Source organism: Salvelinus alpinus, chromosome 28 (assembly GCF_045679555.1).
Source record: "Salvelinus alpinus chromosome 28, SLU_Salpinus.1, whole genome shotgun sequence".
Taxonomy (NCBI): Eukaryota; Metazoa; Chordata; class Actinopteri; order Salmoniformes; family Salmonidae; genus Salvelinus; species Salvelinus alpinus.
Genome location: NC_092113.1, coordinates 22,350,617 through 22,362,265, shown reverse-complemented (window position 1 = coordinate 22,362,265; position 11,649 = coordinate 22,350,617).

Sequence of the window (11,649 nt, the reverse complement as noted above, 5' to 3'; positions counted from 1 at the left end):
TCTGTATATATGAGCATAAAATCCTGATATACAGTGCCTTCGGAAAGTATTCAGACCCCTTGACTTTTTCCACATTTGTTACGTTACAGCCGTATTCTAAAATGGATTAAAATCGATCTACACACAATACCCCATAATGATGAAGGGAAAACAGGTTTTTAGACATTTTTGCAAATGTATTAAAAAAATTATAACTGAAATACTTTATTTACATAAGTATTTAGACACTTTGCTATGAGTCTTGAAATTGAGCTACGGTGCATCCTGTTTCCATTGGTCATCCTTGAGATGTTTTCCATCTTGATTGGAGTCCACCTGTGGTAAATACAATTGATTGGACATGATTTGGAAAAGCAAACACCTGTCTATATAAGGTCCCACAGTTTATGTCAGAGCAAAAACCAAGCCATGAGGTTGAAGGAATTGTCTGTAGAGATCAGAGACAGGATTGTGTCAAGGCACAGATCTGGGGAAGGGTACCAAAAAGTGTCTGCAGCATTGAAGGTCCCCAAGAACACAGTGGCCTCCATTTTTCTTAAATGGAAGAAGTTTGAAACCACCAAGTCTTTTCCTAGAGCTGGCCGCCCCGGCCAAACTGAGCAATCGGGGAGAAGGGCCTTGGTCAAGGAGGTGACCAAGAACTTGATGGTCACTCAGACAGAGCTCTAGAGTTCCTCAGTGGAGATGGGAGAACCTTTCAGAAGGACAACCATCTATGTAGCACTCCAACAAATTAGGCCTTCATTGTAGAGTGGCCAGACGGAAGCCATTCCTCAGTAAAAGGCACATAACAGCCCGCTTGGTTTTTGCCAAAAAGGTAGCTAAAGACTCTCAGACCATGAGAAACAAGATTCTCTGGTCTGATGAAACCAAGATAGAACTCTTTGGCATGAATGCCAAGCGTCACGTCTGGAGGAAACCTGGCACCATCCCTATGGTGAATCATGGTGGTGGCAGCATCATGCAACTTGTCAGTATCTAGTCAAAGATGAACGGAGCAAAGTACAGAGAGATCCTTGATGAAAATCTGCTCCAGGTGACTCAGGACCTCAGACTGGGGCGAAGTTTCACCTTCCAACAGGACAACGACCCTAAGCACACAGCCAAGACAACGCAGGAGTAGCTTCTCTGAATGTCCTTGAGTGGCCCAGCCATAGAACGAACTTAAACCCGATCAAACATCTCTGGAGAGACCTGAAAAAAGATGTGCAGCGACGCTCCTCATCCAACCTGACAGAGATTGAGAGGATCTGCAGAGAAGAATGGGAGAAACTCCCCAAATCAAATTAAAATATGCCGACTACCTTACAATGAAATGCTTACTAACAAGCCCTAACCAACAAAGCAATTAAAAAAATACCTAAATACCTAAAAAAAAGTATAAGAAATAAAAAAGTTACGAATAATTAAAGAGCAGCAGTAAAATAACAATAGCGAGACTATATACAGGGGGTACCGATACAAAGTCAATGTGCAGGGGCACTTTTTAGTTGAAGTAATTGAGATCATCATTTAAAAGTAGAGCTTTTAAAGTGACTATGAATAGATAAGAGTAGCAGTGGTGTAAGCGGGGGGTAATGCAAATAGTCTGGGTAGCCATTTGATTAGATGTTCAGGAGTCTTATGGATTGGGGGTCGACGCTGTTTAGAAGCCTCTTGAACCTAGACTTGGCGCTCCGGTACCTCTTGCCATGCGGTAGCAGAGAGAACAGTCTATGACTAGGGTGGCTGGAGTCTTTGACAATTTTTAGGGCCTTCCTCTGGTGTTGGTACCTGCCTGGTATGGAGGTCCAGCATGGCAGGAAGCTTGGCCCCAGTGATGTACTGGGCCGTACGCACTACCCTCTGTAGTGCCTTGCGGTCAGAGGCCGAGCAGTTGCCATACCAGGCAGTGATGAAACCAGTCAGAATGCTCTCGATGGTGCAGCTGTAGAACCTTGTGAGGTTCTGAGGACCCAAATCTTTTCAGTCTCGTGCGGGGGAAAATGTTTTTTTGTGCCCTCTTCACGACTGTCTTGGTGTGCTTGGACCATATTAGTTTGTTGGTGATGTGGACACCAAGGAACTTGATGCTCTCAACCTGCTCCACTACAGCCCCGTCGTTGAGAATGGGGGCGTGCGCAGTCCTCTTTTTCCAGTAGTCCACGATCATCTCCTTTGTCTTGATCACGTTGAGGGAGAGGTTGTTGTCCTGGCACCACACGGCCAGAACTCTGACCTCCTACCTATAGGCTGTCTCCTCGTGTAAAGTGATCAGGCCTACGTTGTGTCATCGGCAAACTTAAAGGTGGTGTTGGAGTTGTGCCTGGCCGCACAGTCATGCGTGAACAGGGAGTACAAGAGGGGATTGAGCACGCACCCCTGAGGGGCCCCCATGTTGAGGATAATCGTGGCGGATGTGTTGGTACCTACCCTTACCACCTGGGGCGGCCATTCAGGAAGTCCAGGATCCAGTTGCAGAGGGATATGTTTAGTCCCAGGGTCCTTAGCTTATTGATGAGCTTTGAGGGCACTATGGTGCTGAATGCTGAGCTGTAGTCAATGAATAGCATTCTTACATACAGTTGAAGTCGGAAGTTTACACACACCTTAGCCAAACACATTCAAACTCAGTTTTTCACAATTCCTGACGTTAAATCCTAATAAAAATTCCCTGTTTTTTAGGTCAGTTAGCACTTTATTTTAAGAATGTGAAATGTCAGAATAACAGTAGAGTGAACGCTTGCCTTTAAATTGTTTAACTTGGGTCAAACGTTTCAGGTAGCCTTCCACAAGCTTCCCACAATAAGTTGGTGAATTTTGGCCCATTCTTCCTGACAGAGCTGGTGTAACTGAGTCAGGTTTGTAGGCCTCCTTGCTCACACACGCTTTTTCAGTTCTGCCTACACATTTTCTATGGGATTGAGGTCAAGGCTTTGTGATGGCCACTCCAATACCTTGACTTTGTTGTCCTTAATATATTTTCCCACGACTTTGGAAGTATGCTTGGGGTCATTGTCCATTTGGAAGAACCATATGCGACCAAGCTTTAAGTTCCTGACTGATGTCTTGAGATGTTGCTTCTATATATCCACAGAATTTCCCCCCCTCATGATGTCATCTATTTTGTGAAGTGCACCAGTCCCTCCTGCAGCAAAGCACTCCCACAACATGATGCTGCCACCCCCGTGTTTCACGGTTGGGATGGTGTTCTTCGGCTTGCATGCCTCCCCCTTTATCCTCCTAACATAACGATGGTCATTATGGCCAAACAGTTCTGTTTTTGTTTCATCAGACCAGAGGACATTTCTCAAAAAAGTACGATCTTTGTCCCCATGTGCAGTTGCAAACCGTAGTCTGGCTTTTTCATGGCAGTTTTGGAGCAGTGGCTTCTTCCTTGCTGAGCGGCCTTTCAGCTTGTGTCGATATAGGACTTGTTTTATTGTGGACATAGATACTTTTGTACCTGTTTCCTCCAGCATGTTCACACAGATTTTTGCTATTGCTCTGGGATTGATTTGCACTTTTCGCACCAAAGTACGTTCATCTCTAGGAGACAGAACGTGTCTCCTTCCTGAGCGGTATGACAGCTGTGTGATCCCATGGTGTTTATGCTTGCATACTATTGTTTGTACAGATGAACATGGTACCTTCAGGTGTTTGGAAATTGCTCCCAAGGGTGAACCAGACTTATGGAGGTCTACAATATTTTTTCTGTGGTCTTGGCTGATTTCTTTTGATTTACCCATGATGTCAAGCAAAGAGTTTGAACATAGGCCTTGAAATACATCCACAGGTACACCTCCAATTGACTAAAATTATGTTAATTAGCCTATCAGAAGCTTCTAAAGCCATGACATCATTTTCTGGAATTTTCCAAGCTGTTTAAAGGCACAGTCAACTTAGTCTATGTAAACTTTTGACCCACTGGAATTGTGATACAGTGAATCCAATTTGTAAGTCGCTCTGGATAAGAGCGTCTGCTAAATGACTTAAATGTAAATTATAAGTGAAATAATCTGTCTGTAAACAATTGTTGGAAAAATGACTTGTGTCATGCACAAAGTAGATGTCCTAACTGACATGCCAAAACTATAGTTAGTTACACAAGAAATGTGTGGAGTGTTTGAAAAACGAGTTTTAATGATACCAACCTAAGTGTATGTAAACTTCCGACTTCAACTGTAGGTGTTCCTTTGATCCAGGTGGGAAAGGGTGTTGTGAAGTGCAATAGAGATTGCATCATCTGTGGATCTGTTAGGGCGGTATGCAGATTGGAGTGGGTCTAGGGTTTCTGGGATAATGGTGTTGAAGTGTGCCATGACCAGACGTGAGTGCTACGGGTCAGTAGTCATTTAGGCAGGTTACCTTAGTGTTCTTGGGCACAGGGACTATGGTGGTCTGCTTGAAACATGTTGGTATTGCAGACTCAGACAGACAGAGGTTAAAAATGTCAGTGAAGTCACTTGCCAGTTGGTCAGCGCATGCTCGGAGTACACGTCTGGTAATCCGTCTGGCACTGCGGCCTTGTGAATTTTGACCTGTTTAAAGGTCTTACTCACATTGGCTGGGGAGAGCGTGACCACACAGTCGTCCAGAACAGCTGATTCTCTCATGCATGTTTCAGTGTTACTTGCCTCGAAGCGAGCATAGAAGTATTTTAGCTCGTCTGGTAGGCTTGTGTCACAGGGCAGCTCTTGGCTGTGCTTCCCTTTGTAGTCTATAATAGTTTGCAAGCCCTGCCACATCCAGCGAGAGTCGTAGCCGGTGGAGTACGATTCGATCTTAGTCCTGTTTTGATGCTTTGCCTGTTTGATGGTTCGTCGGAGGGCATGGCGGAATTTCTTATAAGCTTGCGGGTTAGAGTCCTGCTCCTTGAAAGAGTTATCTCTACCCATTAGCTCAGTGCAGATGTTGCCTGTAATACATGGCTTCTGGTTGGGGTATGTACGTACAGTCACTGTGGGGACGACGTCATCAATGTACTTATTGATGAAGCCAGTGACTGCCACCGGAAGAATCCCAGAACATATTCCAGTCTGTGCTAGCAAACCAGACCTGTAGCTTAGCATCTGCTTCATCTGATCACTTTTTTATTGACCGAGTCACTGGTGCTTCCCGCTGAAATTTTTGCTTGTAAGCAGGAATCAGGTGGATTACATTTTGGTCAGATTTGCCAAATGGAGGGCGAGGGAGAGCTTTGTACGCTTCTCTGTGTGGAGTAAAGGTGGTCTCAAGTTTTTTTCCCTCTGGTTGCACATTCTACATTCTGGTAGAAATGAGGTAAAACAGATTTAAGTTTCCCTGCATTAAAGTCCCCGGCTACTAGGAGCACCGTCTCCCGGTGAGCGTTTTCCTGTTTGCTTATGGCGGTATACAGCTCTTTGAGTGCGGTCTTTGTGCCAGGATTGGTCTGTGGTGGTATGTAGACAGCTACGAAAAATACAGATGAAAACTCTCGAGGTAGATAGTGTGGTCTACAGCTTATCATGAGATACTCTACCTCAGACGAACAAAACCTTGAGACTTCCTTAGATATCGTGCACCATCTGTTTACAAATATACATAGACCAACACCCCTTGACTTACCAGAGGCTGCTGTTCTATCCTGCCAATACAGTGTAAAACCTGCCAACTGTATGTTGTTCATGTCGTCGTTCAGCCACGACTCGGTGAAACATAAGATATTACCGTTTTTAATATCCCGTTGGTAGTTTAATCTTGCTCGAAGTTCATCGATTTTATTTTCCAATGATTGCATGTTTGCCAATAGAATTGGTACTCTAATTGGTACTCGCTCGCCTACGAATTCTCAGAAGGCAGCTCAACCTCCACCCCCTTTTTCTACGTCTTCTCTTCACACAAATGACGGAGAATTGGGCCTGTTCCCGTGAAAGCAGTATATCCTTCACGTCGGACTCGTCGGACTCGTTAAAGGAAAAAGCTTCTTCCAGTTCGTGGTTAATAATCGCTGTTCTGGTTTTTTTTCGGGCATAAGAGACGGTAGCAGCAACATTATGTACAAAATAAGTTACAAACAATGCAAAAACATTAACAAAATAAGTTGGTTAGGAGCACGTAAAACATTAGCCATCCTCTCCGGCGCCATTTCAGGTGAGCCAAGCTTGTAGCGTCATACTCCAAAAGTCTCAATGCTGTAATCACTGTCAAAGGTGCTTCAGAAAAGTACTGAGTAAAGGGTCTGAATAATGATGTAACACTTCAGTTTTTTATTTGTAATAAATTTGCAACATTTCTAAACCTGTTTTTGCTTTGTATTATGGGGTATTGTGTGTAGATTGAGGGGGGAAAACTATTTCATCAATTTTAGAGTAAGGCTTTAACTTAACATGTAGAAAAAGTCAAGGGGTCTGAATACTTTCCATATGTAATGTATGTAAAACATAAGTAATATTAATATATTGCCATATTACTTTTCTAAATGGGCACAGATGTTATCCACAAGTTTATCTGATTCTGGGGTAGTAGATAAAGGGCCTTGTTGCCAAAATCCGAAAGTATCCCTTGAAGACATCGGTTCGAATCTAATTAGTTTGTGCCATTACATTTTGAGAAAATGACCAAATAAGTATTTTTCACATGTCTCATTGACTTCTCAAACCCCAGCCTAGTCTGTTTGGTCTGTTTTGCAAGCGTTCCCGGAAGTTTCGTAATGTTGTTTCTTTGGGTTTAGAAACTGTGGTTTTAGCATGGGCAGTGCCATTGAGAGCTTCCAACATGCTTCTGCCATTATAAAGTTGTCAAAGTAGTCACCTGGTTTGGGATTCCTATGGGTTATAGCCTCAACAGTGCTAAGATTCTTCTTCTGTGGATATTTTATGGCGGTTGTCAACCAACTTTAAGGTGCATTACTACCACTTACTGGACTGGAGTGTGGACCAGTGACAGGAAAGGTCTGAATCCTACCCAAAATTCAAATACATAATGAAATAGTACATCCACTGAAGATATCCCCAGCAGTTCACTTCATCTAGGCTTTTCAACCCCATTTTTCCTTAAATCTATTAATAAATCGCTCCCTTTCCCTCCTAAATGTATATTGCTGGCACTAAAATAGAAATTGTTCCACTGTCTCCATCTCCTTCTGACAATGATCCCACCTCCCAGTCGAATGTTTTCCCACCAATTTCAATGTACTATTGAGCCTAGTGTGTCCCAGTCAGTCTCAGCCCTTCCTGCCCCCACCTTTTCCTGGATCTTATACAGATGTCTTTCCCTCCCTTTTCCACAACTCTTGCCATTTGGCTTCTGCTTTACTGATTGACAGTTCGATCTCAACATTAGAATGTTTAGGAGCCTGCTTCGCGAGAACATCCACCTCCTCATTCCCCTCTACTCCCATATGAGCTGGTATCGAGAGGAACATCACACATACCCCCATCTGTCTCACCATATACATGCACTGCAAAACCTCATACAATACATCTTGTCTGCTCCGAGACACAAATGAATTTAAGTTCCTCAGTGCTGCACAGGTAACAGAGAAGATGACTACCCTCTCTGGCCTCACCTCCTCCACCCACTCTGCAGCCAAGAGTATGGCCAGCAAATCCATTGTGTAAACAGATAAATCATCTGTTGCTCATTTTATCACTGTGACCTTAAACTCAGGAACACCAAAAGCTGCACCTGTCCTCCCTGTTTTAGGGTCCTTAGATCCATTTGTGAATATATTCAAGAAAGCATAGTACTGTGTTCTTAAATGGTCACTTACAACTGAATCTACTCCTTCCTCAACATCTCTTACCCTCTCAAGCAACCCTACATCTATCACTGGCTGAGGGAGCAACCAAGGTGGGATAGCAGGAAAAACCACAGAGGAGCTAAACTTCTTCCTTAACCTCTCGCCATGCCATTGCCTATCCACCCAAAACTGGTATTCAGATTTCGTTCATGTTCCCAGCACTCCATGAGTACCATTTTTGTGGGGTTGGGAAACCTTGTCTTTGTAGATTTTCCCAATGTGTCATGCTTAGTTGTTGTCTTTTTAACTTTAACAGCATCTCTCCCAACTCTACCTACAATGCTGTCACATACGCTATAATGGCACAGATATAAAGATGAGTGTAACGGTCTGGGTGTCGGGGGGTGTGAAGTCAGACGCAGGAACAGCAGAGAGTTCAATACGGTGCTTTTAATGCACAACCGGCAAACAAATGTCCACACGGAATTACTGGGTGTACCAAACAAATGTCCCATACACGGAGGACAAGACCCAGTCCAAAATACACTTGATGCATGAACCAACCAATACGTACATCTACTCCCGAAATCCAAAACTACAACTGAATAATCGCACAAAGAAGCGTACGGGCTGGCTGACTAATAAAGCCCAACTAATTAGAATCACCTAAACACAGGTGTAACAAATAAACACATAAGGAGGTGGAGGAAAAAGAGTCAGTGGCAGCTAGTAGGCCGGTGACGACGACCGCCGAGCGCCACACGAACGAGAAGGGGAGTCACCTTCGGTCGGAGTCGTGACAGTACCCCCCCTCTGACGCGCGGCTCCCGCAGCGCGCCGACACCGGCCTCGAGGTCGACCCGGAGGGCGAGGCGCAGGGCGATCCGGATGGAGGCGATGGAAATCCCTCAACATTGATGGATCCAAAATGTCCCCCACCGGTACCCAGCACCTCTCCTCCGGACCGTACCCCTCCCAGTCCACGAGGTACTGCAGGCCCCTCACCCGGCGTCTCGAGTCCAGAATGGCCCGTATCGTATACGCCGGGGACCCCTCGATGTCCAGAGGGGGAGGAGGGACCTCCGGCACCTCACCGTCCTGCAGGGGACCAGCTACCACCGGCCTGAGGAGAGACACATGAAACGAGGGGTTAATACGATAATAGGAAGGGAGTTGTAATCGATAACACACCTTGTTTATTCTCCTCAGGACTTTGAAGGGCCCTACACACTGCGGCCCCAGCTTCCGGCAGGGCAAGCGGAGGGGCAGGTTTCGGGTCGAGAGCCAGACCCTTTCCCCCGGTACAAACACGGGGGCCTCACTGCGGTGGCGGTCAGCGCTCCTCTTCTGCCTTCTAGTAGCTTGTTGGAGGGACTCCTGGACGGCCCTCCAGGTCTCCTGGGAGCGCTGTACCCACTCCTCCACCGCAGGAGCCTCGGTCTGGCTCGGATGCCATGGTGCCAGGACCGGCTGGTACCCCAACACACACTGAAAGGGGGACACGTTAGTAGAGGAGTGGCGTAGTGAGTTCTGGGCCATCTCGGCCCAGGGAATGTATCTCGCCCACTCCCCCGGCCGGTCCTGGCAATACGACCGCAGAAACCTACCCACCTCCTGGTTCACTCTTTCCACCTGCCCATTACTCTCGGGGTGATACCCGGAAGTCAGGCTGACCGAGACCCCCAGACGCTCCATGAACGCCCTCCATACTCGGGACATGAACTGGGGGCCCCGATCAGAAACGATGTCCTCCGGCACCCCGTAGTGCCGGAAGACGTGGGTGAATAAGGCCTCCGCAGTCTGTAGGGCTGTAGGGATACCGGGCAACGGGAGGAGACGGCAGGACTTAGAAAACCGATCCACAATCACCAGAACTGTAGTGTTTCCCTGAGACGGGGGAAGATCGGTCAGGAAGTCTACGGACAGATGAGACCATGGCCGTTGTGGAACGGGGAGGGGTTGCAACTTCCCTCTAGGAAGGTGCCTAGGAGCCTTACTCTGGGCGCATACCGAACAGGAGGAGACATAAACCCTAACGTCCCGAGCTAAGGTAGGCCACCAATACCTCCCCCGAAGGCTCCCCACTGTCCTCGCCACCCCAGGGTGACCCGAGGAGGGTAGGACGTGAGCCCACCGAATCAGTTGGTCCCGAACACCAAGCGGCACGTACTTCCGCCCCGCCGGACACTGAGGAGGCGCGGGTTCCGCCCTTGGCGCCCGCTCGATGTCCGAGTCCACCTCCCATACCACTGGCGCTATCAGCCTCGAGGCGGGGAGGATGGGAGTGGGTTCGGTGGACCTATCCTCCGTGTCGTAAAGGCGGGACAGTGCGTCAGCCTTTACGTTTTGGGAGCCTGGTCTATAGGATAACGTAAACCGGAACCGGGTGAAAAACATGGCCCACCTTGCCTGGCGTGGGTTCAGTCTCCTAGCTGCCCGAATATACTCCAGATTCTGGTGGTCGGTCCAGATGAGAAAGGGGTGCTTAGCCCCCTCAAGCCAGTGTCTCCACACCTTCAGAGCCCTGACCACCGCTAACAACTCCCGGTCCCCCACATCATAGTTACGCTCCGCTGGGCTGAGCTTCCTAGAGAAGAAAGCGCAGGGGCGGAGTTTGGGTGGCGTACCCGAGCGCTGTGATAGCACGGCACCCACCCCAGCCTCGGACGCGTCCACCTCCACTATGAATGCTAAAGAGGGGTCCGGATGCGCCAACACGGGTGCATCCGTGAACAGAGCCTTCAACCTGTTGAAAGCTCCGTCCGCCGCTGCTGACCACCGCAACCGCACCGGGCCCCCCTTTAGCAGTGAGGTAATGGGAGCCGCTACCTGGCCAAAACCCCGGATAAATCTCCGGTAGTAGTTGGCAAAACCCAAAAACCGCTGCACCTCTTTTACCGTGGTCGGAGTCGGCCAATTACGCACGGCCTTAATGCGGTCACTCTCCACCACCACCCCCAAGGTGGAAATGCGATAACCCAGGAAGGAGACGGCTCGTTTGGAGAACACACACTTCTCAGCCTTGACGTATAGGTCATGCTCCAGCAGTCTGCCAAGCACTTTGCGTACCAGAGATACATGCGCGGCGTGAGTAGCTGAGTAGATCAGAATGTCATCGATATACACAACCACCCCCTGCACGTGCAGGTCCCTGAGAATCTCGTCTACAAAGGATTTGAAAACGGCTGGAGCATTCTTTAACCCATACGGCATGACGCAGTACTCATAGTGGCCCGATGTGGTACTAAATGCGGTTTTCCACTCGTCTCCTTTCCGAATACGCACCAGACTGTACGCGCTCCTGAGGTCCAGTTTTGTAAAGAACTGCGCTCCGAGAAATGATTCCACCGCCGAAGCGATGAGAGGTAGTGGGTAACTAAACCCCACTGTGATGGCATTTAGACCTCTATAATCAATACACGGACGCAAACCTCCCTCCTTTTTCTTCACAAAAAAAAAACTCGAGGAGACGGGTGAGATGGAGGGCCGAATGTACCCCTGTCCCAGAGACTCCGCGACATATGTCTCCATAGCCAACGTCTCCTCTTGGGACAAAGGGTACACGTGACTCTTGGGAAGCGCAGCGTTTACCTGGAGATCTATCGCACAATCCCTTCCCGGTCGATGGGGTGGTAATTTCGTTGCTTTCTTTTTACAGAAAGCGATTGCCAAATCGGCATACTCGGGGGGAATGCACACCGTGGAACCCTGGTCTGGACTCTCCACCGACGTGGCACCGATGGAAACTCCCAGACACCTTCCAGAATATTCCTCTGACCACCCCTGGAGAACCCCCTGTCTCCACGAAATACTGGGATTGTGCCGGGCCAGCCAGGGAATCCCCAGCACCACTGGAAACGCAGGCGAATCAATAATATAGAGACTGATACGTTCCCTATGATTCCCCTGCGTCACCATGTCCAGGGGAACTGTGGCCTCCCTGACCACCCCTGACCCTAATGGCC